We start from the raw sequence: 26,888 nt of genomic DNA, 5'->3' as shown, positions 1-26,888 counted from the left end.
CTATCGCTGCTAGACACGCGACATAGTAGGCTCCTTTTTTTTTTTGGTTGTTCGGTCCAGCGTTTGGTCACTTCACAAACACATACACACAAAGGCACAAAGGGACACCATAACAGAAGGCACAAGAAAACGAAGCGGATCAGAAGTTTATAATTTGAAAAAGCGTCAATTAATGTAATTAACTTTTCGGTGGCATTTGCATACCGAGTGCCGCAGCTCGGTCTGGTCGCACTTTCCACGTTTACCAATTGATGTTAGTGTGTGAGAGAGGGTGTGTAGCAGGTGGTAATCCTTTTGGCCGCGCACAGGTACAAACAAGCGCAGCACCAACCACACACACACACACAGCATGCTGTGGAAGCATGAGTGCCGGCAGTTAACGTGTGTGTGAGATTACTTCACGTAATTAGTTGGGCCCGCGGAACACTGTTGCGCCGCTGTTGTGTGCAGGTAGTTTATAAAATTTGCACCAAAGAGACCATCCGCCATGTTCCTAATTAGTGAATAGGTGAAATATTTTAATATATTGTTTTTTTTCTTCTCTCTTTTAGACAATTGGAGAAACCGAAAATGTCGCCACAATCCATGCAAGGGAAAATGGGGAGAACCATTTGAAAGGATGAAGAGAGCGAGGGTCTTTTGAGAGGTGATATATTTCCCCCCCCCCTGCCCTTTCTTCAGCTTGCCTAGGGGAAAAACAAACAACCGTAGCGCGGCAATTTATATCCTTCCGTTGAACACCTCTCTCTCTCTCGCTCATGCGTTTTGCCGTGCGAATGAACGGTGTGGAGTGTAACTGACAGCCGAAAGAATGCTGGAATGCAGAGCACTGGTCCGAAGGGGGGGGGGGGGGGGGATTGCTTGGAAGAGACCCTCCGAGAAAAGCTCTTTAAGAATTTAAGGTTCAAATGCCAAAAAGTTGAAACTAAAATTACGGCCCCCCCTGCCCTCAGTTTATGCTGGTGCGAAGCCTTTGGCAAGAAAAAGCTCTTCTAAATCCCTCCGGCAAGTCTCATAGTCCATGCCCAATGTCGCAGTGGCAATAGCTTATGGGGTCTCGCACAGGCAAAAAGATTTACCACTTCCACTACCACCGCCCAGTGCTTTCACGCCCAGTTCGCGCGGGTTCCGTGTCGCACGGAAGCTTTCGATGCAGTTTCGCACTGCATGCCAACCGCATCATCAGACCTAGGGGGGGAGGGGGACTCTGACCCAGTCACAGAGTCGCCAGCAGAATTCACCCCCCCCCCCCGTCCCCCCCCCCTCTCATACTTGGTACATGCAAAGAAGTAATTGTGAACCCAAAAAGGGGCTGTACCGGTGAGCTGGGTTACGTCGAAACAGTAAACCGAAGTGTTTGCCCGATCCGATTAATATCCGGAAGATGTCCAACCAATCTTTTTTTGGGCGTTTTTTGGTTGGCTTTTGGGCGGGTGTCTAAAAATTGGCAAGAGGTGGTGGGGGGTTTTCGGGGGCAAGAGATTTATAGTGCTCGACCGCCCAACAACCTTCGTTTTTGGAGGGGGCTTTTGTTGGAGCACAGAAATTATTTCACTCACGTGTACGGAGGAATTTATTGTACAGGAAATGGAATAACTTTCGTCACCGGTTGTTGTTGTTGTTGTGCTCCTTCCTCTGTCCCCTGCTCTTGGTCGAAAAATCGACCCGAAAAACTGCAACTGCTGCCAGCTGTGCAAAAGGGGTAGTAATGGTAGCAACCCGTCGTCGTCGTCGTCTGTCGGGCGTGGTGAAGCCTTTCACTAACTGCCATTTCCTTTTCCGGATTCCAGTACCGGACCGGATTGTTGGGACTGGGACTGGGTGCTGTGTTACAACACCGCAGTTGCAGTTCTACCTCGTGCAAGTAGAAATAGTGGAAAGAGCGCCGTGCCACTGATATCAATAAATTTTGCAGAACCTTTCTACATCGAGAGGGAGAAAGAGAGAGAGAGGGTTTGGTTCCAAATTTATCATGAAAACCCCCTGAATCCATGTCTGGAGTGAGGGTGCGGGTTTTTTAAATGCTACCAGAAGTTCGCGAGTTCGATGCACTCGTGCCACTCGGGAAAATTGCATTGCCTTTGGCGCATAAATCATAAGACAAATTGAATCCCGAGAGAGTGGAGGGTGAAGGTCTAGTCCAGGTAGTCCAGGTCCAAAGGTAGAAGATCCCCCCTGGAGGTGCGTTCGATTGATTGATGGTGATGATGAGGTTATTTATTTGCGTTTGCAGGAAAACCTTTCAATAGTTCCAATAGTTCCAATATGCAATTCTGTCTAAGAAATTCCTTATCGAAAACTCACAACTAGACACAAAAAAAACAGTGTTTTATACGAAACGATTTGTCCTACCCCCTATTCCTCCCGCCAAACCAACCCAAAGTGTCATTGTACTGTCGTATACTGCCCTCCGGGGAAATCCAAAAAGGAAAAACTGGTGATGAATTTTCGCGCCAATGGGACCGTAGAATGGGGCCGAAATGTGTCGAACGTGTGTCTTCCACCCACAGACACGTTTCTGTTCCGGATCCAGATTCCGGTGCTTCCAAAGAAATGTGTCTGTATTGAGACCTCGAAATGTCGTTCTGCCTTTCTCGGTGAAGCAACGCGCTTTTTTTTTTGGGAGGGAGTAAAGACAGTTTATTAACCACCCCTTTCCCCTTCTCTCGCCCTCTCCCACCACTCCCCCCAAAAAAGCGTGTCGAAAAGAAATGGGACCAAGGAAACGGAAGTGACAGCCGTCTTTTTTCGCACTTGGGTGACTCTCTCTCTCTCTCTCTCCTGTTTCCTCCAGCAGGGTACCATTGCCGAGGGACGATAAAAATGTGCAAATCCACTTCTTGCCAAATGCTGTCGGTCAGATTTCTTTGTTTTGGGGTCATAACCCCAGAGACACCCCGTGCTCGTGTTTTCTTTGGCTGTCATTTCCAGGGCTGGCAATTATTGAAATTTCACCAATTTGCGCTCGCTTTTTTTTGGCGAAAACGATAGACAAGATGACGTTTAATTAGTAACAGCTCAGCAAGGTAGAACCCCGGGGGTACTACACTAGAGGACAAGGAGGAAGAAAAACGGGAACGCAAGTTGAATTGAATTGATGTCTATTGAGATTGGACTGGAAAACGACTGAAGGCGTAGAATTCCTCCTTTCCTGTTGCTTTGAATTTGGGGAAAAAATGAATTATTTTTTTTAATGAGAGCAAAGCATTTTAACGGTGTTTTTAAAACGCCTGTCAGGCTAGTGATGAGCTCAGTGAGGAGCAACAACAAAAAAAAACAAACTACAAACTCCACGGATCACTGGATGTCTGGAGCAGGCTCTGCTCTGTTTTGCCCCGTCCGGATGCCTCCTGCCGTCCTGCGAGCTGATGATTAGAAGCGACTCGATGATGATCTCTCGTCTCGGAAGGAGTCAAAAGGTTATTGTTTGCTTTGGGTTTGGTTTCAGAGGCACTGATTACACCGCCACATCTACGCCCATCTATCGGGATGGACGGTTGATAAGGAGGTCCAATTCCAATTCTAGCAAGGGTCCGATCCGCCGCCGCCATAGTTTCCTGACTTTGCGATGCGCTCTCTGCTTGCCACAACACAGCACACACACACGTGCCTTATCAGATGTGCAAAAGGCAGGCACAAAACAAACCACAATCCAACCATGTTTTCAAACATCAAAATCCAACATCTCATCCGCATTTGCAATTGCGCTGCTGCAGAGTTTGCTGCAAAAAAAAAAAAAAAAAACAAATGGCGCCTTGATGGCGACACGTGGTGCAAGAGAGCAAAAGAGAGATGTAGGTTAGAAGTGTGTTTTCGCCATCCAATCCAAGGATGATTAGAGAGTGTGTCCGCGTGTTAGTGCGCATGGCAACCGATGGCGGTGGCGTTGTTGTTGAAAGGAGATTGCAAACATCACAGTATGCCGGATGCTGGTTGGACGGTGATGAGGAAGATGCTCTTCTGCGCAGCATTCAATATGGCAGTCTTGGAGAGGCCATTTTGGCAGGGATTGGACTGTTCACAACATCCTCAGTTTGTCCCTTTTTTGGGCCACAAAGGCAGGGGAACGTGAAATCAAAGCATCCGGAAAAATGTCCACTTCCGGGGGGACAGGCATTTCACACTGACGCACCCAGGAAGGGGTCAAAAGAAGTCATCCGACCGACTGTCTGTGTGTGTGCCCCCACGGGTTAAGTATTTCGTTGAGGTCTACTGCGATTGAATCGCGCTACCCGTCGCGTACGTGAACCGTTCCGTTCACCTTAGCAGCAGCACATCCGGTCACCCGGATTGCAGTGCGTCAGTGCTGCCTGAATGCATATTTTAAATCGGTTGTGCTGGCTTTACCTTTCTTAGCTGGGCCGTGCATTTCCACCTTTTTTCTCGAAGGGCGTTCGGTGCGTGTGTGTGTGTGTGCGGTTAGGTTTCAAATTTCTATCACCTTCTCCAGTTGTGGCGGGCTGTGTGCCGATGCCGGTTTGGGGACTTTGTTGGGTTATTTTAGAAGCGCCGGCCTTTAACTTCTCCGAGCATTGGGATCGCATTTCCTCCAGTTCTACGAACCGTACTGGAATGCAAACTGACACACAGTGCACAGTAGTGCATTTGGTGACGGGAAGAGTCCGATTTGATTTGAAGTGTGTTTGAAAGGCGCGTTTTGAGGTGCGGAATTGTTCATTATACGGGGACGAAAGTGAATTTGAATTGATTTTAAAATGGATGTACTACATGAGTCATTCATGTGCTAAAGACCCAGAAGTACTGTTGGTGTACCACTTTAAAGAGCTTCTTTTTCCGGAAATTTCTTCCAATGATTTGTCCACCACTGTTACCCATAGTCTCGTACCGAGCGACACGCAGCTCCCCACACTGGCACACTGAGGGTCTGCTGCGTAGTCAATGTACGGCCCCAACCCACCTCCAACAGAACGCCACACACACACACACACTCGCTGTCCGGGAGCAACAACAAGCAAGCAAAACAACAACTAAAAAACAACGATGACAAATGTAAAGATATGCGCCGCTCGGGGCCATTCCGGGCCTGCCCATCCCCCTGGCTTGAACCCGACCCCCTGCAACAAAAACGCAAAGCTCAGGAGGTCGGGTCATGACAGCCGCCGGACCGGGGGTTTGCGCACTATTCTATAGACCGAAACCGGCCAACCGGCCATCCTCTCCTCCTCGGCACCAATGGTCAGCAGAGGGAGAGAAGAGCGCACGCAACACATGCGTACGTGTGTGTGTGTGCTGTGGTCACTTTGGTGTATTAAATAGTGGAAGTATATCCTCTCAGGAGGAAGCAAAGAAGAAGGTTGGCCTGTGGGTTGGCAATGATGTTGTTATAAATACATTCATTTCCCTTCCGCCATCTCGAAGGCCCGAAGGTATTTTAAACCTTCCGTCAGGTGACGCTAAACGAAAAACATAATTCAAAATGTAATTTCTAATTATTTTCAAAAAAACTACACAAATATTAAACAAGGCAACACCTTTACATTGTAACGAAATTGAATTAGCGCAACGGTGTGCGCTGGTCTGGGCCTGTACAACTTCGTGTCCGTACCGATAAAGGCTGTCTTTTAAAGCGTGCCCGTTTTACAATTTGCCAGCTGAAACACATGGCAGGGGGGGGCACAGAAAAATCTAATCTCAAGCCCAGCTCCAGGGCACTCAAATCAGCTTTTCCGTCTCCGAGGCGACACTCTCTCTTGCGCCGCGCACTCCCGGTTCATATGCGCCCGAAGCCTTACGAAGGCGATTCCCTGTTGTGCGGAGTGTGCCGGAGTCCAAAAGAGGCAAGCTGAAGAATCCATACCAGTGGCCAGTGCCCTACACAAGTTCCCCCTCCAGCTCTTCAGGGTTCGACAATCTGTCGCCGGGATTTTGGGAAGTTTGGCATGCGAGGAAGAAGAAGCCGCCGCCGCGCGTTTGCTTCGTGTCGCTCATTTAAGTTGCGCTTGACCGTTGCAATCCGGCCTGACTGGCGGGTTTAAATTTAAATCACAAATCAATATTCATACAGCACAGACGGCCCATGGATGCATGTTGGAAGATTAGAATGTGTGCCCCCCCCCCCCCCTCCCCCAAAAAGGGACCCGTTCTGGTTGCATTTTGAATAAATTTCAATTACAAAACCAGCCAGCCAGCCCAGCACAGCCCGTGTGGATTGGATGGTAGCGAATGTGTGTCAACCGTCGGAACCGTGGAATAGATTTACAGTGTAGGAAAACAAGAGGCATAACATCTGTCCGTGGCCGTTTGAAAAAAAAGAAACAGGCAATAAACTTGTACTTTAAACACTCACACAACAACCAAAAAAGGGCAAAAAATCGGGGAAAGATAAGCGACGAACTCGGTAACGAATGCCATATCGTTCCACCGTTCGGTGCTGCTTATCTTTCTAACCTCGACACTGACCTCACAGGCTTTCCCAAGGTGTCGGAGTGTGTGTGTGGGTGATAAGCAGTGGTGTCAATTTTCCCCAAACGCTTCCTTCCAAAATCCAATTATCAAACCAATTGGCTTATCCAATTGATGGTAACAGTGGGAAACACTGAGACACGAGTACGAGGCTTTTACGAACGGGGTTTGTTCAAATTTTCTAACAGTACTATCGCGGAACTCGGGAACCGTTAGGGTGTTCCGATAAGAGTGAACGCTTTTCCACTCGTTCCACCGTTATCGCATCTGAGGGGTTTAATCCTTCTAGACGGCTCGGGACGACCAGCAGCAGCAGCAGCAGCAGCAGCAGCTGAAACCACTGATAAGCACCTTCAGCACCACACACACACACACACACAGCCCACACTAATCTTAAGTGACGTGGCGGCAAACTGGGGGCAAAGATAAGAAAGCGTTGGGTCGCCCGTACGTCGTGTACACCTCAGAACAGAAAAAAAATCGGTTAAACAATCGTTTACGCAGCCCCTTGCGTTGATAAGCGGGAGTCGTCCGATGGTCGATTGATTTGGAGTTTTGAAGTTCAATTTCGGCAAATTACTCATTTGTTTTTATCGGAGCGCCGCCTCCGTTGTTTGGGGCGGGATGGGAAGATAAGGACAGTTGTGTTGTCGATGCGGCATCAGAAACTGTTGGTGTAGCATGTGGCCAAAGCGCCCGAAGGAAGGGGGATGGTTTGTGTGACAAATTTTAATTTTAGCTTCCGTGTTGCTCCGGTGGCAACCTAATTGCTCTCTCTCGCTCTGCTGTCTTTGCTGTGTGTAAAAGCCAAAAAAACCTCGGTTGTTCACAGCGCTGTGCGTTGTGAGTCTTAAATTTATGACCCTCTACCACTCCCCCGAGCTCCACCACATCGTGTAAAACAGCCCAACGAGCGACCTCCTAATGACAATAAAATTGAACGCACAGGGCACAACACGGCAAAAGACATTCCCAATCTGTGGCTCACGGCGGATATTGATTCTATTTCCATCGTGACGACTTCATGGCTCCACTGTGGAGAGAGAGACCCTCAACCAACCGGTCGATCTTTCACCGCGATTTAGTAGTTTGGGAAAGAAAATTGTTCTAATGATGGGCACAGGCACACACGGTCCAATAATATCTTCATTTGTGGGGAGGGGAGTTTGGGACGCACACTGGCCACGTGGTTTGCAACAAACGGAGAAGGCACACACGTGCCGAGCGTGCCGGAAACAATATTGACTGACGGATGTCAAACGACTGCCTCTTTTTTTTGGGGAAAATTGTCCACTGGGACCTGGAGAGTAACATGTAAATATAGTTTTTTTTTGGGAAGAAGCTTTGGACCCCAATGGAAAGAGCTAAAGAAACCCAAGTGGGTCTGATTGTTAAGCAAATGCCATTAGAATGTTTATTGGGATGCGCTTTTCAATTGGACAATAAAAGGGCATTAAACGCGTGACTAGCTTTGGCTTTTAAATGCATTAAATGGGTTGCCAAATGAATCAACAGCAAATCCCTTAAATCCCCTTTTAATTCCTTCATTTCGAAATAAAAGTGGATTGAGGATGACTTCCACATTTACAGGACATGATTGGATTCCATGTCAGTTATAGGACCGGTATGAGGTTGAGGATCAATTGCTTAATGGAATTGAATCAGCTCCAGGATCGGTATAAGCTCTGGAGTAGTCTGAGGGCTAGAATTGGTTCAGAATCAGCGGATGGATCGATCTAATGTTGGGATCTGATCCGGAATTAGTAATGGTTCTCTATAAGTTCCAGGACAGATCAATTCTTCAACCAATTTGGGTTCAAGATCATTTCCAGGGCTGGTATGGATTTAGAAACAGTTCCGCAAGATCTTTGGTAATGGTTCAGATCAGTCTCTCTTCTTATGTGTCCCTTAAGGTGGAGAGTTCCTTAGAAATCATACTGTTCAATTGCGGATTCCATTAAATGCACTGTTACAAACTGCATATCCACTATGTAGACAACCATTTCGTTTGACACTACGATAAATTCGATGATCAAGCTGGTGTGAAGTACGATCGCGTACATGATTGGGAATTAATTTAAAATTTATCCTCATTAGTGTCTTTGCTGGGAAAACTTTCACCTATGCAAATAATAAATTTAAAAACACATTCACCAAAAGAAAAAAAAACAAGATCTCCATGTTTTATACACTCGTGATCGTGACATCTCGCGGCTGTTGTACCTTCACACCTGCCATCCCCTCAAGGACAAGATATTTTTTATGTCTTTATTTCCCATTCCATTGGCAGAAGGTGTCGGAAGGTGACACCGCGCGAAAGACAGCCGTTGCGGTGGAGAAACTAATTAATGGATGGACCTGTTTCTTATGCGCGAGCTTCCTAGCAGCTTGCAATTTTGCAGTTTTTTGTTGTTGTGCATGCGAACTATCATGTAAAAAGCATAATTTAAATTTGCATACATGTTTTTGTTCATTAACTTCCCTTGAAAAAAGACAATTAAAGTATCCTTCCAATTGGCAAGAACGATCGCTTCAAAAGGGAATACTATTTTTGTGGACAGCTTCAAGTGAGGTCCGGATTTAGGTACTGTATTTCTTGGATTCCAATTCACTTTTAATTGTAGTTGAAAAGGAAGAAATGAATGCACAAAAAAGGGGCGAAAAACACGCTCCCAAATAGACGCTGACGGTGGCCCAAGAATAGAAGACATCTCACACGGAGTATTTGCAATTTTCCCCTTTTTTCTTTGTTGCTTCCCATCCACCCATCCTCCAGAACGCGACGAAAGATCCGAGGACCGTGCTTTCCCTGGAATGAATAGATCATCTGTCTGGTCTGGCCCGTGTTTCTCTGGGGACGGGTTGGTTTTGCGTGGAATTCTGCGCACCAATACGCTTCGCTAGCTGCCAAGGGGAACGGGTGACAAAAACACGACGATCGTGTAATGGTGCTAGATGCAGCGACTCTCTCCTCCTCCTGATGACGGTAGAGATTGTGTGCACCAAAAAACAAAAACGTTCATCATTCGGGACGCAATCCTCGTTCGTTTGGGTACACATTCTTGACTAATTCTTGCCCACCACAAACCGTCTCCCTTCGATCTTGTCGGCTTTCGGGGATGTGCCGTGAGTGTGAGGGGCCGTTGCTGGTGCAAATGCGCGCGCTCCTGCAATTGCGTTTTACAGTAAAACTTAATTCATTACACTATAAATAGTAATAGGCGAGGCAATAGCATAGCAAAAACCGACAAGAATCCTGCTGCAGCGACAACAAGTGCAGCTCTCCGGTTGACGAGATTTGTAAGATATGTAAGCAGTTTGATGGTGGTGCTGCATTGCGCATCGGTGCATTTCTGTGCAAGAGGGTGCTACTGCATGGCGAGGCAATACAGTGATGTGCCGATTTTAATGAAAAATTCTATATTTTATAAGCAAATGCAAGATCGTTCAGTGAAGATCACCTTTGAAGAGATTGATCATGTCATGTATTAAACACTGAACAACCTCTTTATCGAACAGTAAATTTGCTTCATTTCTACCACCAAAAAAAGAAAGCCTCCAAGGTGTGAGACACACTGTAGCAGCGCGCCCAGAGATTCGCTTCTCAAATCGAATTACATTTCAGTATCTGTGGTGTGAGCGTGAAACGAGCCCTCCTCTCCATACCATTCCACGATCAAACCGCGTACGATCGCAGGGTCATAATGTACAAACGTGATACAACTCATCTCCGTCTACGAATTTCACATGTCTCCAAGCAGCAGCATCATGGCCGGCGAACGCGCGCGCGCCACGCATCGAAATCGAAACGCCGCACCCGGACGATGAAGCCAGCCGACACTCCTAGGATCACTTTCCTGGTGTTCCTTCTCTCTTCTCTTCTCTCCTCTGGTTTTACCCTTGAGTCAGCATTAGTAGTAGTTGTTGGGTTTGTCACACACATTGGACCTGCCGGCGTTGATTTAACGCTTTTGGCCGTTTTATTTGGTTGCTATATTTATAAACCCATTTAAATTCGGTTCAGTGCGGGACGGAGACCGTCGCCAATGTGTGTGTGTGTGTGTGTGTGTGTGTGTGTGTGTGTGTGTGTGGATAGACACAATGGTACGAAGCTGTAGCGCACACCACACATTTCCTTGTTTTCTAGCCGCTTGATTTTATTAACTTTCGTTAGGAATTTTGGGGCGTGGTGCTCGTAATACTGAGCCAAAAGTAACATTGAAATGTCCCGTTCCTAAAAAAAAGCGGTTTCTCACGCAGCAACAGCAAACACGATTCAATAAATTACTCAAACTTCTTATCAAACTTCTCAGCGCGTGAAAGCGCAACGCTAAAACTGCATTATCGAATTTTGAACGCAGTATTGCGGAACAGGTGTGCTTGTGGGGAACAGGGGGGGGGGGGGGGGGGGGTGCATTGCAATGCAGATTACAGTTGCATGCGCGATCGTGCTCCATCCTGTACGCGATGCGGTGTGTAATTACTTTACCAGCTACGACGACGGGGCGACGCACCATCCGCGACACATGCACTAACCCTGTTGACCCTTTTTTTCTGCTGCTGCAATTCCCCCTCCTTGACAGGGTCCGGGACGCAACGTGCCACCACGGGATGATAAATTATAGAGCCGAGTAGTAGTAGTAGTAGTAGTAGTGGGTCGCCAGTCAACCAAGCGGTTTTAGAGTAGAAAAAAAACACAGGGGGCTTGCTTTGAAGGACGGTTCTCTTTATTAAAATGCAGATATATGCCCTATTCCCTTCTTTCCCTTAACGCCAGGTGCACCTTCGCACCTTTGGCGGAGAAGTAAGGGAAGAAGAAGGGAAGAGGTGTATTTGCGCGGACAATTGAAAGTGATTGGGAGTGGAGTAGACAGTGAGAGGATTAATGGTTGTTGGGGGGGGGCCCGACTAAAGACTAACTTTCCACAATAACAAATAGGTTCCTCTATGACTTGAAGGGGAAGAGAAGAGACTTTGGAATGTCATTTAAATGTTGAATCTATTCCTGAGCTGTCTATGAAACTGTCCGATCGCATTTTCTCATAGCGATTGCGAAAGATATCCAATGCGATTTTCTCCAAATAGGATCTAATTGGATTATTGTACCACGAAGATCATTCCAATGGGTTGAAGTAGACAAGCTAATGGATTTCGGATGCTTCTTCTCCCAGTTCTCAATTTATTTCTCAATTCCCTTATAACAAATATCATTATCTGTCTCAGATACACTTTATTTTTTAAGCCTTTTTTTCGTTTATTTTTTATTAAAAAGACACATACATTGATCTCTAAACCAACTATAAATTACTTTTAGCGACATTTAAATCCTCACTGCTATCGCCACTAAAGACCTCAATAAAAATGCTTGTGTGGCAATTTTCTCCACACACCGCCTTTTGCGCCTTTTCGTGTACCCGCTCCTCCTAATGCAAACACAGACACGGAACACGTGTTGCCTCTGCCCTTTCTTTTTATCGACGAAACGGCGGTCACCATTCGGGCAAAGCGTTTAAACTACAACCACACAGTCGCACAGTAGTAATACCGTGTGGCGAATCGAATAAACCAACAAACCTAAGCCTTATAACACATCTTAAAAACCGTCCTCTTTCTTCAATTTCGACAGCATTTTCAAACATACGTACAGCTCAGCTCAACAGACTTTCCTAACGCAGACACGAGACATTGGCCACGAAACACGCTGGTGACTGCGATGATCATCATGACGATGATGATGCTGATTGTGACGGGGGATGGCACAACACACTGCACACACAACCCCACATATGGGGCAATCTGTTCAAATAGATATGTGTGTATATATCCCGCTAGTAGTACCAGAACGCCCCCCTGGAGCGGACACCCCGGGAAAATAAACCCGAAAAACATGTGTTTACCACGCGGGACAGACAGAACGAACGAACTGCTGCTGTTGCCGTTGCTGGATGGATCTTCATCGCCACCATCGGCTCTAATGTTCCGTATCTAATCGACCGGGGTGATGTGTTCGCGGGGTAAAAGTAGTGCCAGTCGATCGATAGATGCTTTCATTTGTAACAAATTCATTGATCGTCGTCAAACGACAACAAGTGGTATTGTGTTTCACTTTCTTCGAGCTGAGCGCTGTACGTTTAAGGCCCGAGCCTCTGGCTCGACGTGGAGTTATATTCTCAATAACTTATTAATGCTGTCATACTTTGTCCGCCTCCTAAATTTAATCACAGTTTTATGTGTTTTACTCTCCGCGCATCGCTTTTAATTATTTATGAAAAGCAAAAGATAATATTTAACAAAAACAATCTTTCCTGCGATGAGAAAGCAAATACACGCTCTCTCTCTCGCGATCGGTCGACTGTCACGACCTCCGACGACTGTATGACAACTTAATTCGTTTGTATTTTTAAAGCCTGCTTTTATTACACCCCCTTGCCGTCTGTGTGGTGTGGTGTGAAGGGAGCCGAAACTGATCTGTCTGCGATAATTTCTTCAACCCTCCCCTCCTCCTTTGGCTGGCTCCAAAATCCATAAACCAATGTTCGAAAAAGCGAGCGCGAGAAGAAACGCAACTGGAAAATCCATACCGGAAAGAGAGTTGTGGAAAGGGGAAAAGGGTAGCAATGCACACACACACACAACCATACATTTTTCACTGGCACGCGTCCACATGTCCACATCAGACCTGCTCCTTCGCCAACGAATTTCGCGTCTGCGCGCGTGCTCAAACCGCCGGAACGGATTCAACCCCGCCACCCCCCCCCCCTTCCCCCTCCATCACAGGCCGGGGTCAGCGGAGTATATAAATGTGATAAGGCGTTTCTCGCTTCTTTTTCTACATTTCCCGTTTCCCGTTGCTTGTACACGCAACGGTCAATCGACCGCGCATCTTCTTGCGTATCGCCATGTGCGCGCCGCCGCCATTTGCGCCATGTGTCTTCCCATCTAACTAACACTACTTGCCGCGTCTAAAACTTTTCCCCCACAACGTTGGCTTTCTCTTTCAATTTCCTGCCTGCTACGATACAGAATCGCACGCATTTTCGCCGGTTCGTGTGTTTGCCAACTGACCCGCCTAGAGCATACCGTCATCATCATCATCATTGGTGTCGTCTCGTCGTTTGCGCTATGTTGTTCTGACAAAAACTTTTTCCTAACATTTATGGGTGCCACAAAACAATAAATCCTCGTGTCCACCTCGTCGCCCTGCTGCTGGCACTGTGAGTGCCTTGTGTTGTCTGCACTGCACACACCACCACACACGATACATGCTCGCGATCCCGCCGATCCGTCATCCACTTCCGTCCGACGTTGTAGTTCAATTTGCTTTGTACAAAACCAGGAGGAGGAGGAAGAAGCTAAGATGCTAACAGAAAAGAATTGAAAAGGAAATAGAAGAGAAAGAGAGAGAGTTATCGAAATATAGGGTACAGTTTAACAAAAAAAGGAAAAGTGTTGGTACAAAAAGTGCATAAAATATCGTTGTTTTATTGCAGGTCTCCTCTTCTTCCTCCACACGATCGGACACACATGCGCCCCCGGGGTGATGGGGTAAAGCGTGTCGATTGTTTTCCTTCCCAACAAAAAAAAAAGGTTTCTCCTTCGGTTGTGTAAACGCGGTATACACCCCATTTGACCCCTCTTTTTCCAGCCGACCCCCCCATGAGCGATGGATGATCATTTTCATTTTACAACAATGACGCACATCACAATTCATCATGAAACGAAAGTTGTAAAGGGAAAATTGCGCTTTTTTTCCTCAAATTCGACACACACACACGCGCGTGCAGTATCTGATCTTCAATCTATGTATTGATCCCCTATCGTAAATGTTATCATAATTCGAAGTAAGTCGGATAAGTGCTGATGGGGAGATCGATATTTAACCCGCACGCGAACCGACCGAGCAAGCCCGCGGCTTAAACCACCACGATTAGATAATGAAAATACGAACCACGAGAGAGAGACTGAGAAAGAGAGAGAGAGAGAGAGCTTATCTAATTTGGTGCACAACTAAAATGATGATAAAACGTGTAAAAAGGGTGCTTTGCTTTGATGTTGCATTAGACGTATCCCACAGGGGTGTTTCAATAATAAATCTCTGAGCCGTTATCTAATCTCTGGGTGATGGTGGTTGTAACGCGCGTGCTATGAGAGAAAAGCGTTGTACTTTAGTTGTATGCCTAAATAATAGCTAGTTTGTTCATTTAATTCAATGTATTATTATACACGAATTGAACTCTTTTCAAGAGGAATTTGACGAAGAAGGAGCTAAATTCAATTTAAGACCTCTTCTGTCTGGTTTAGTGTACATGAAGGGGAGGTGGAGTGGTGGGGGGGGGGCAAACAAATAGCTTTTTCCCGGGCACAATCCATTTTTCCGCCCCATGTGCGTTATTATTGCGCGAAAATTCCTGCCCCCAAAGGCAAACACCCCGGGGTCCCTTGTCTGCGTCGTCCCCACTACTGATACACACGCGGAGACGACTTTCGACTATCGAATGGACACACCCTTCTTCCTGCGGTGTGTGTGTGTGTGTGTGTGCGGTTTTGGCGCTTTAGTTCTAACCATTAACTCCGGGGAGTGTGGTGGTTGTGAGGAGGAGGAATCAACAGACCTCGTTTTTTCCCCCGGTTCTATCTAAAATATTCGCGCTCTGCGAGTTGAATTTTCATACAACGTGGGAGCAGAAATTTCATCCACAGCAACACCACAACAGCTTTACACCCTGAAGGAAGATAAGGAAGAAGAAATTAAGATTACGGAAAGGAAAGAAGCATAAAAAACGCGCGCGCCGTGTTTCTGACGCGCCTTTTTCCCATCCCAAAACCGCCACTCACACTCACTCTCTGCTGGTGGTGGTATGTGGCATTTGCATTTGGCGTAAAGGAAAAAAACCCTAACACACACACGTGCACGCGACATCACCACACTGTGGCAAACCACCACCGGCCCGGTCGGGTCTTCCTAGCGGAGGGCAAGGATACATATTTCGATGAGCAAACATATGGTGGTTTGGGCGTGTGTTTGCGTGGCTGGAGAAGGAAAGAGAAACCCACGAGCAGAACCACCAGAACAACCGGCGGGACATGACCGGGACGACTCCCATCATTCATATCAGTCGGCAGGGCGCAAGAGGGAAAGAACAGGGAAAATAACACGTGGAAAAACTTCCACTTTTTTCCTTTCGAAACGAACGAAAAACCCCCTTCTTCTTCGCCGGTTGGTCAAACACGCAGAGGCACCACCGCACCCTGTCGATCTCGTTCTCTTCCCCCGAGAGCCCGGGGAAGTAGTGTGTGAATGTCTTCTCCTCGCCGGCTGATAATGTCAGAAGGGACCATCATCATGCCGTGATGATGGTGGTATGCTATAATCATCATATGGCATTTTTTCTTCCCTAAACCGGAGCGCTACCGGAGCCAACCGGGAATAACACTCCGGTGTACGGGACTGTTTGTGGCTTAAGGGACGACCACGTTTCGGTGTAGGCTCGGGATTAACTTGATGGTGTCTTTAGTCCGGATTTTCAATACGGTGAAGTAATTTACCATTGGAATGGTTTTATTTTGTGCCTTTACTCTCACAAAATTGTGCAAACCATTTTGTAAGTGACCGTATCTGGGAGGACAATTCTCATATGCACCTGTTTGTCTCTCATTTCACTCCTTGTGTCCCTGCTGCTAAGCTTAGCTTAGGTGTTAATATGAACAGATTAATTATCAAAAAAAAAACATAAATAACAGAGTCGCAAGTGGAGAAACCACACACTCTTGGTAGGATGGATATTATTACATTTTTAACACTTGCCACACAACGCTGTTGCGACAAAAGAGTGTGTTGTTGCTTCAGACGCGCCCGGTAAATGAAACGAAACTTCTTGCCTTCATTTCAAACCGGACACTTGGGGAAGGGACATAAGAATTTGCTGCTGTAACCAGAAACGCACACCGGCGCTCTCTGCAGGACGACTGTGGGCAAGCGAGCAGCAACACACAACCGGCAGAGCTTGGTGTTTGAAAATAAATGAATCTTGCGAAAGCTAAAAACCACACCTAAAAATTAAAAATAAAAAGAACGCAACAAGGTGACAATGCGGGGCGCTCGTTGAGTAATTTCACTCCCTCAAACTCACGAGTTGAAAAAAAAAGACGTTCAAATTGTGGACGCATTTTCTTAGAATCATTTTGTTTCTTCAAGTACGCACGGAAACACGGATCGTGGTGATGTGAGTGATCGTCGTCGATGTGACTGTTCCTTTTCACTCGCTTTAGAAATGTGAATGTTGCCTAACTAACAGTAGCGTGAGGATGAAAAATGTGCGTCTTGAAGACAAATCTACACACATCCGTCACGAAATCACACACCAGGAGAGGGGTGAAAAATGTGACGAACATTGTGGGGACAACCTCCCCCCCCAACCAGGAACAGCAGTCCCAGAGAGAGCAGGTGGCAATAATGGTGGAAGAATTGTTTAGTGTTCTCTTAATCGCGCAGTGTGTGTGTCCGTAAGAATTTAAATTCGATTTCACCATCTAGTGAAAAGTGAACGGGTTTTGCCTGTCTGCCTGCCTGTTTTGGTTGGTTGATTGCCTTTCATAAAAAAGATCAGCTCTCCCCTGCTGTGCCCCGTGAAGTGTCCTCTTTTCGTTCGTGTGACAACAAATCACTATCTTCTCGCGCCACTCGACAATAAAAAGCATTAACGTGCCAGTGGCCAGTGTGCGCTAACACAGTAAAGAATGGATTAAACATTGTACAAAAGGCACAGAGGCCGGGAAGACGCATCATCTGGCGCACACCGAGAATTATCGCTGATAAATAAATCCTTCGCAGCAGCCTCAGCGAGAGGGAGAGAGGAACAGCGTCCGTGCGTACATGATGGTCCGTCCGTGGTTGGTACTGAGACGATAAGGGAAAAGATTGCTTCGTTTCTTGTCGGTGTGTGTATGTGTCCCTGGCATATTGTTTTACATTTTTTTTGTATCCATTTTCCGTTCCGTGCTTGGCCGAACTTTGGTTCTAAAATAAGAAAGAAAACGAAACAAAAAAAGGGCATTTAGATTCCTTGGGTTTGTGCCGATGTCTTAAAGCTGCGGAGAATATGTAAACAATACACTGCCATCGCCAATGTAATGTGTACAGCACACAAACTCGGACTCGTACTCTTTCTCGTGTTTTCTAAACGCGACCACCCGCCGACGTCGAGACATAAGATTTTCAGAAATTCTGGGAGCTCAAGTGCGCGACACAATGTGACGGCCAAAGTCATGACCCCTTTTTAGCGGGCAGGGGAAAGCATTTTTCTTTGATTTGAAATCTGACAAACCACCTCCCCCCCCAGTGGGGAGCGTCATCATATCGCATATCACATTTTGGAGGGAAAGGTGATTGATCTGCTGAAAAGCGAAGATCACCACCTTCGGAAGATCAGGGTCGAGGAGCGTGTGCACGCGTTCAAAGGGGCTCACAACAGCTGCCGTTAACCCAAAAACGATCGAACCGTAAGCAGTTTCGCTCATAGTCGATTTTTTTAAAATAATGTTTTTTACTTAGTTTAGCTGATTGGAAAGATGGCCACTGCTTGACCCTTCCTGCCACGCACCAAATTGAGCACCCATTCACTTTCGATCGTAACGATCGATCGTCGTTAACGGTAAAGGTCACTTCTTGCCGTGCATTTACATAGAGACCTACAACAGTGGCGTAAGGGGGTCACTTTCCTGACCGTAATTAACACCTGACCGCTTGGTGCGGGGGGCTCTCGTTCCGAGACAAAAAAAAAAGGCCCAACATCATTCGAAGGACGCGCGGCAGTACACTACTGCTTGATCATCTCTCATCGTATTGTTTTCTCGTTTTTAAAAGACACACACACACGCGACGGCTCCAAATTGCACTCATGCATGCGCGAAAACGGTTCGTGGGGGGGTTGTTCAACGAGAGTTTGTTGTTTGCTAAGGTGTGTTCCTGCTGCTTGATGATGGGGCGGAATTACGTAGGGAGTGGAGAAGATGCAAGCAAATCATCTCATCTCTTTGCTCGATCGAATGTTCGATCGCCGCCAACAACAACAACAAGCTAAGCCAGCTAAGGGAAGAGACAGACAGGCTTGTGTTTTTGTTGCTAGGTTGCTAGGCATTAACGTAGAATGCTCCAAGCGCGCCCAACCAAAAACTGGTTTCCCATCGGCAATACTTGTACTTGCGGCATCATCGTTTCCCCGTATCGTTACCAGTTAGAGGAACTGGTGGTGATAAAAATGACCAATTGGAAGTATAGAAGAGCAAACATCATTGGTATTAGAGAGGGACGACTTCAAAAGGGTCGCCCACTGCGCCTGTGGGCTGCAAATTATTGCATTTCACACACACGACTACCTCTCCTAACGCATTTTACGCCCCAAAATTTTCCGTAACAAACCCCGAACACACACACAAAGAGCAACTCGTTGTTTGCAGTTGAAAACGTGTTCATTTTAAAAAGCGCCCTATTATTTAGCAAAGCATCGTCGTCCAGTCGGTGATGGCAATAATACTTTACACGATGATGATAGCACTTCTCTCCTCTGGCGCGCACATGCTCTTTCAACGCTAATTCAAAGCTATTTACACAGAAAGCCCCCGGGTTTGAGTCAAGTGCGCCGTGTGCGTGTGTGTGTTCAAAACTGTCTCCAGAAGGAAACAATTTTCCTTTGCACAACACGCGTCCCGTCCCCTTGTGTCCGTGTTTCATCGTCTCCTCTACCCATTTCGTGTCTCATTACTTGCCCATTGCCGCGCACACGCATATTATTGAATCCTCTCTTCCCCCTTTTGAGGTCGCCAAACACGCTGGTCCGCCCGGGACGGTCCACCTCACCCTTAAACGAGGATAAGCGGCGTTCGCACCAACGAAATGAGACGCTACTGTGTGTGTGTGTGCACATTTTCCCAAACGTGGACCGAAAAACGCGACGTGATCCTCCCATGGAGGAGACACGACGACGGTCATCATGCAACGGTACCGTCGACGACGACGCTGTCCCGCCGCACTCCGCCGCCCGCCCTCCGGAACCATATCAATTTAACCAATTATGCTCAGCATGCGCGCGCTCGTGCGTTTCTTCGTCTGCTTCGTTTCTCTCTCTCTCACACCGTAGGGCGGCGGCAGGCATGAGACACACACGGATGCTGCTGCTGTGTTGTCCCACATCAGACCAATATTATTTGATCAGCAGAGGGCAGCCACCGGCAGGGGAGATGATATTGTGGATGGGATGTTGTACGACGAGATGCGATGATGATTGCTGTGCGATCGCCCGGCCAAGGGAGCAGAGCAGCAGTACTGGGGTTTGACAATTTTATGTTTATTTTCGTGCGGCAATTTGATCTCCGCTTGTTTTGGGGGGGGGGGGGATATGATAATATGTTGCCTTCTCGTGATATTGTTCCTAAAAGCAAATGTTTCGGTTAGTGCTGGGAAGCTGCAAAAAGGGAACGATTTGATGGTTGGTGTAAGAGTTGCATTTAAGAGTTAATTAAATACTCACTAAACATCTGCTCCCGTGTATACTTGCCTGCTATTATGGATCGAACGAAGCAGTTCCCCGAGTTCCGCCAACCACTAAACAATTGATCACTTCTTCGACGCCAAACACACACACACACATAGAGACACAAGAAAGATGAGCATGGGCTCGGACGACATCTTTACCTGACAGTATTAGAAATATCCGATAACATATCTAATGCTGCCCGGTAAGATGTGAACAGACACCCCAGAGAGGAAAACACACTGCCGCCAGCGGAGTGGTGGCCACTACGATCGAGGACGACTGAGAGGAGCCTGATTTCGCACACAACAGGGCAGCAGCAGCAGCAGCACACAAACCTCGGGTTGCTTCTTCCGTTGTGCGCTGTGGAGGAGGGAATTCCATGGAAACTCCTCACAAATGTGGGCAACAGCAGCAACCACCACAGCACACACAGAGACACAGAGGGAAGCATTGGATGTGCGGGGGGGGGGGGAGATAGGTGTATCGATTACGGAAAGGCGTGTGCGTGTGTATGTGTGGTTGTGCCCGATCGAGTCATCGAGACTCTCCGCTGCAGAAATGTCACCTTCTTCTAATCGCACAAAACCAGAAAGGGAATGTGATATGGCGCTGTTGCTGCTGCTGTTGTTGCTGCTGTTGCTGCTGTATCATCTCCTGCCCTGTTTGGACCTGGTGGCAAATTCTGGATGAGCGCATGCTGCCTCCTTCTTCCTACCGCTCCTTCAAAACCACCACCACACACGCTTGCTTCGATCGGATATTTCGCCGTTGCACACACAATCACGCGCGCACTCACAAACACACGGCGGCGCAGGGGGGAGAGAGAAAAAAAACTTGAATTTCAACGACGCAAAGAATGGAAGCTCCCCACACGGCATGGCACACTCGATTGAACACACAAACGAGCCTCTGCTTCCCTTTGGGTGCCTCCTGCTGCTGCATGATCAAGCATTATGACAGTTTTCTTTTTTGTTTTACACACCATTGGCCGGTTGTGTGGTGATGGCGTGGTGGTGTGTGACCAACCAAAAAAAAAAAAAAACCCCCGAACACCATATACGGAATTACGCGAAAACCACGAGCGCGCGCGCGCGCCTCGTTAAGCTTGTGTGTAGTCTCTCGTTCTAGCGCAATCCCAAATCGTGTCCTCTTTTTCTATCGTTTTATCACACACACGCCACACGCCAACGATCTTTCTCCCCGGGGTGATATCGAAGTGAGGTTAAGGAAAGGACCAGCCTCGCATCCTATTGTTTTCGCACATTTTCTGCCACGCACACACCACGCACTGTCGAGTTCTTAACACGTGTGCAAAGCAGGAAACTCTGCAAAAAAAAAAAAAAATCACGTACACACTCGCGTACAGTACGAGATAAAGTGCTTCTTCCTTCGGGGAACACTGTAGCACAGAACGGAAAAAAACGGGACGACGACCACACCACGCGGCGGATCGTGTGCTCCAAGTGTGTGTGTGTGTTTGTGTGTGCCGATGACGGGGCGTTGCGTGTGTGTGGACCTCGCGGCGCGTTCTTATCGCAAAATTGCCAACGCAGCGCCAAAACCAAAATGGTTTCGCTCTCTCCCGCTCTACCCGCACACTCCCTGCCGCACCATCTACCCTCCTCCTGTGAGTATCCTTACTTTCGCACTTCTCTATTCAGCACACACTGAACGCTGCGCTGGGGAGCAGCAGCACACGTTTCTGTTTTTTGCGGAACGGAATGTTAGTAGCCATTGCTGTCGCTGTTTTTTTTTTTTTTTTTGGCACACCACACTGTCTGTTGTCTGCACCTCAGGGGCAGCTTTTGTTCATTTCATTGCCTGTGGTTCTACGAAAAAATGTGAGGCTCGTGTCTTTGCTCATCCACCGGCGAGCGCGCCCGTCACGAATCATCACAAAATGTTTAGAGCACAAGAAACGCTTCTCCGCGCAAAGGGAATTGATATTAATTTCCTGCAAAGCCAATTCAATTGAACTGTGAGTGCGTGCCGGCGCGCATCTGTTTCTTCGGCCTGCCCCGAAACGTAACTTCTGAAAACGTGGCAATACAAACTCGCCCCAAAAAAGGGCGACACTTTTTCACTTCCCAATTTCCGCGTGATGTTCCAGCTGGAAGAGCTGAAAAGCAACTGAGCTGCCCGGTTTCGAAAACACACGCGCGTACACTCTTTCCTCCGGTTAGCGAAAATCACAGCCCCGTCAGTCCTTCCACGCGAAACCCCAACACACACACACACACACTGAGCCAGCAGCAAACGGGCGGCAGCAGCGTTAGACCGCGCGAACCACACCACTGCATTAGATGAGCCGCGGCGTGAATTTGAACAATAACTGACTTTTGTTACCGAGGAACGCCGAAGGAAAATGTGCTTCTTCAAATTCAAATGTGTATCCCCCCTCCCGGACTGCTGCTGTTGCTGCTGCTCTACAGCCAGTGCCCTTAGTCGCCCGTAGGAGTGAACGGGAGCACACGAACCGGCTTTGCAAGTGGAAGCAGGCAAGCGCGCTTGATACGGCATAGCGCGCTGCGGGTGAGCGAGCGAGAGCGAGAGTGTTCGCGTAGCAGGAGAAAGAAATGTGAGACGGCGCAAGCGCAAAGGAAGCGCGTGCGAGCGAGCGCACTAGTGTGTGGTGGAGTGTGACGGAGGGAGTGAGATAGCGAAATGTGGGAAGATCGCTATGGGTACTTTTACATTGTACGCGTGTAGTACAGATAATATTGTGAGTTATTAGAAATCTGCTCCGATTATCTGGCATGGTAATTCGAGATTAGGTTTTGTGCGATCAACTGAAAAGTAGGGTTAGAAATGTACGTTGCCCAAGCGGAGGAGTAAGGCCCGTGATAAAAGGAAATGACAACTTGTCAATGCTCTGACTCGCTCACACTAACGTAGTGGATCGTATCTTTCTCTTTCTAGCTACCGGAGGAATACAGGAAGGAACACTGAATAAGTGATAAGCTGTCCGGGCGTTTCGAGTTTCGGCATGAGAAAACTTGAAATCAAAACTACACGACGATGACGATTCTGAAATTATTCATTAGACTTATCATAGAGTTGGACAAACGTTGAAGCAACTGATGCGTTGGGCTGTCCAGCAAGAGATAATTGGTTTGGCTTTGAGTGATATATTGCCGGACTGTTTCGGAACTCCATGGATCGCTCCACCGCATCTCAAGCATATTCCAAGTTCCCTGGGACGTCGGTCACACCAAGCCTACGTCACGGAGGATTCTGCACAACCGATTCGCTAAACGCCGCGTAGTTCACGGAGTCAACACATTGCCACAATCTCCACATCTCCCATACTGGCCACCATGAGAAACGAAGAAGAGATAAACGTTGTCTGTAGCATTACCACCGGGTGTCGAGTGATGGCTGAGATTCTGTCGATCTCTGGCGGCAGCTTCTTCCCTCGCAGTGCCCCCGGCGGGTTCTGTACGACGATATAGCTGTCAATCATTCTATAATTAAGCGATTTCACGCCATCTCTTCTCTGTCGATGCCCCACGGACACACACGCACAAGCACCACGCAACGAGCCCTGGTTAGACACTTTGTGGACACAAATGTCTGACGATCATGATCGTGTCGTTCGTGGCTTACAGCTACTGGGGAGCCGGGGAAGTGTTTTGGGAACCCGCATTAGAATCGGGTTACGAATCGACTCCATTGGTGTGATAGCTACTGCACGTTTGCGACAGAAAGATGCGACAGTATAAGATCAATGCCGATCGTTTCTTGATATACAGGACGATCACAGCAGAATGGAGACTACAACAAATAGCTCGTGCGCGCACTGTTGTGGCACAAGTCCCTGCGGGATCTCCCCAAGTCCCTCTCCCCAGCAAAAAAGCCAGATAAAGATACACTTTTTCTCTTGCGGATGTTCCCCGCATAGCAGAGAAGACGGCAGCAGTAGGAAGGTTCGAAATAGCAGAGCATAATCACACACACACAACGATCTTGGTCGGTCGACCGGTGAAGGTAGACCAACTCGCACTCTGCGCGGCACTCTCGGGTCTCTCGGTTCCAAAAATAGTATTTATTTGGTATTCCATTCCTTTTCGGATGGTCCCGCCAACGGGCCGTATTTTTAAACTGTCACATCTTGCCGACCGAATGACGACTGGGGGACACACGGCGATCGCGACGCGGCACGGGCAGCCCCTTTTCCACAGGAACGTTTCAATTTGTCACCTCCCCCTCCCCCAATCAGCAAAACAGGATGCCTTCCGTGTGTCGCGCTCGAACGTGTCGATTAGATCTTGCATGTCATTGCTTGGAGGTTGCGGCCCACCAGAAAACGGGCCCTTACTATCGCAGGGCGGCACGGGCGAAGTGTTGTCGTCGTCTCGCGATACATCGCCCGTGATGAGATCTTAATCGATCGAATGATAGATGAGTGAGGAAGTGGGCGAAATTGAAGCGTTTATGGACGAGGCACCATCTCCAGCGGGATGCTTTCTTTTTTTTTTTAACAACCCAACTAATGAAGGTCTGTAGGAGCCCGTCCGATAGCATGGGCAAAGCCCCCTTGGAAACCCCCATTCTTGGGTGGAAGGTTACGTAATTTCGGAAACGGTGATGCAATGCGACTCGCTCCAAAAGTAAGGCACACCAGAAGCACCAGAACGGTTCCGTCTCCGATGAGTTGCGGTTGCCGCCCATCGGTCCATCCAGCCCCGGGCTATATGGGGTAAGTGTGTGAGCAATCATCATCCGCCGATAACCTCCGCGCGCAGAAGGTTATCACGGGGAGGGAGGCAAAAACAAAGCAAAAAAAGGCAATAATATTATTTCTTCCACAGCGCCCACAGTTCCTGAATTGTGCTGCTGATGTGGCCCCGGGAGACCGACCGAGATGATACAGAACCATGGCGGGATGTCGTGATTCGATTGGGAGAGGGCGCTGTGGGCAGCACAATCGATGGTGGTGGCATGGTGGCGGAGGCACACTGTAGCACACAGTCCGAGGGATTGTGTGTTTGATAATGGGTCGCTAGCTTAAGCTAGGGCAGATGTGGTAATACCGTCTGTGTGCGTGCCTTCTATCTGACCCTACAGCCTGTTGACAGCTAGAGCAGGAGCAGCATCATCATCATCATTGCGAAAAATTATCGCCCTTGTGGTGGGCCAATATTGCAAATGATGAGGATGAGGATGATGTTATGCTTTAGTCAGCTCAGTCAGTAGTCATAGGCTCATCGGTTCCAAAGGCATGCAAACAAGGGAAGGTTTTGTTTGCCGATAGAGCGAACGAGCAGTCCAGCTCTGTAGAGCGCATCTATTGATAAGCGCATCTCGTAACAGCGACCCCAACGCTGATGACCTACTGCTATGGCACGTTGTTCTTCGACTTGGTGATGCATTAATGAGCGAGCGAATGATTTATGAGACGTTGGGCGTATTTGTGCTTTGCTTTTTTAGCAAATTAGCCACATCCTTTATCATCTGCTGAATGGCTGAAAACAGGAATTTTTGCAAGTGATTATTTGCACCATTTCTACATCAAAAACTGCCTGCCCTCCTGCTCCCACTACCTCCATGCTCAAATGAGCTCATTGAACTAACAATTGTGATTAATGAGCTTTACGCATCGGTGAAGGTGAACATTCCTCTGCACGTTGTGTTGGTTAGGCTTAGTTTCGCAGCATTCCTTCCACTGTTGGAATGCGTGGAACTATACAACGCATTATTGGAAGTTTCAAAGCATGTTGATTTGATGTTTGCGTTTTCTAATCAATAATTGCATCGTCAAACAACAACGAAAAAAGGCAACAGAAACATGCCGTCAGGTTCCAACTCCTCGCAGCTCTTCTCTGTTAAACGCCGACTAACACACAACAGTGTAACAAGTAAAGTCGATGCCAACGACATGGTATTACTTGAACCGTTTTTAATCCGATCCGGATTACGACCGGGGAGGGCACTGTTTAAAGACATCGATTCCTAATGCAATGATTAGCGTATGTGCTGTCTTTCGTTTCGTTGTGTGTGCCTTCTGTCAACCTTCGGTGACTGCTTAAGTCTCCCCCGGCTCCCCGATACATTATACACCCATCCTCCCCGTCTACGTCTAGTGGGGCTTTGCTTGCTCGGGCGTGCCTCTACCAGTCGGGCTATATTTAGTACGTTTGGCTGCTTAAATGCTCTTGCAAATGCTAGCTGAAAGCGATTGAGAACCCCACGGTGTGTCGTCAGAGGCGTACATGCGGTGGGCATGGCGTACGGAAGCTCTTCTGTCTCATACGTGAGAAGATTAATAAGTGTGTTTGGGGATATCAAGCCGACGGTGTGTACCAGCTGTTGGAATGGGTGGACTTTGGTGACTTGGTGTCCCAAAACCTCCTCTCATTGACTGATCATATCTTTAATCGCGTACAAGATGTTTGAGTTGGTGGGTTTGGGACGCGGTGCGGTGGGTGGCTTAAACATCTGCACCACAATTTGTAGTAAACGGGTGCTTGAGTACTCTCGGGGGGCCCGTGGCCCCAAAACAGCCCATTTGTCGCATTATTACTATTACTACTAGCAAATAATTAGCGTGGCGCATTAAAATGGGCGCCCTCCCGCGCTACTGCTGCAAAGTGTGCGGCCACGACCGCAGGAAAAAAGGCTGCAGATAGCGCGTCCTCTGTATCCTCTGTCATGGGCTGTCAAGCATTACGGCGAACAGCGCTGTAAAACTGGCCGTGTTTTTGTCCCTCTCCATGGTGGTGCCTCGTTTTGAAGTGATTTGTAAATAAATTACTGTTAATTGTACGCTCCCGCACCACACGATGTTACAGGTCGACGGCGTACGGGTTTGTGGTGCGCACCAAGGCTGGTGAAGCGCCATCCCAAAATGAATGTTTTTATTCGTTGTGCTGCAAGCATGTTTTATTGAACGTTGAAGTAATGGAGTGTATGCAATGTGTTTAACCTGTTAAA

The 26,888-nt window shown here is 47.7% G+C and overlaps 1 long non-coding RNA gene across 1 annotated transcript; it reads left to right on the top strand.

Annotated features, from left to right (window-relative positions):
- Positions 1-21: 21 nt before the first annotated feature.
- LOC121599648 lies at positions 22-26,858 on the top strand. Its single transcript, XR_006005707.1, has 4 exons — positions 22-450; positions 552-646; positions 22,875-24,654; positions 24,767-26,858. It is a non-coding gene; the product is annotated as an uncharacterized LOC121599648 (long non-coding RNA).
- The last annotated feature ends 30 nt before the right edge of the window (positions 26,859-26,888 follow it).

Source organism: Anopheles merus, chromosome 3L (genome assembly GCF_017562075.2).
Source record: "Anopheles merus strain MAF chromosome 3L, AmerM5.1, whole genome shotgun sequence".
Taxonomy (NCBI): domain Eukaryota; kingdom Metazoa; phylum Arthropoda; class Insecta; order Diptera; family Culicidae; genus Anopheles; species Anopheles merus.
The sequence above is the reverse complement of the archived record's forward strand: the minus strand, read 5'-3'. Positions and strand labels throughout refer to the sequence as shown.